This window comes from Camelina sativa, chromosome 2 (assembly GCF_000633955.1).
Source record: "Camelina sativa cultivar DH55 chromosome 2, Cs, whole genome shotgun sequence".
In the NCBI taxonomy this organism is placed as follows: Eukaryota; Viridiplantae; Streptophyta; class Magnoliopsida; order Brassicales; family Brassicaceae; genus Camelina; species Camelina sativa.
In genome coordinates, this window is record NC_025686.1 from 17045644 (window position 1) to 17046097 (window position 454).

Genomic DNA, 454 nt, shown 5'->3' on the forward strand with positions numbered 1-454 from the left:
CAATACTCTAACCACTGAGTTAAGTAGGTTATTTATCATCGTAAAGAGAAGGCACGGGGATACTTATCACATCGATAGGATTATAAATCCAATATTATTTCTAAGCAATACCAATAAACAACGAGATGAAAGAGATATAATGTTCGATCATATAATATTAATCTTGACAAGAAATTATCTACATGATAAGATAAGATAAAATGTGGATCATAAACACAAGGGCTATAGCTCAGTTAGGTAGAGCACCTCGTTTACACGTGCGCCAAAGTTTTTCAGAGGAGTCCATCACGCAATCAAACCAATTGATTGATCTTATTAATAAATCGATGTCTTACTCCATGACTTTTTTTTAGGAAAAAGAGGAGAACAATAGCCTGACATTAGGTCCTATTAAAGTACCCCATTTCGGTAGGGAATTAATAGAACCCATCATTGATTTGAGATATTGATAGGG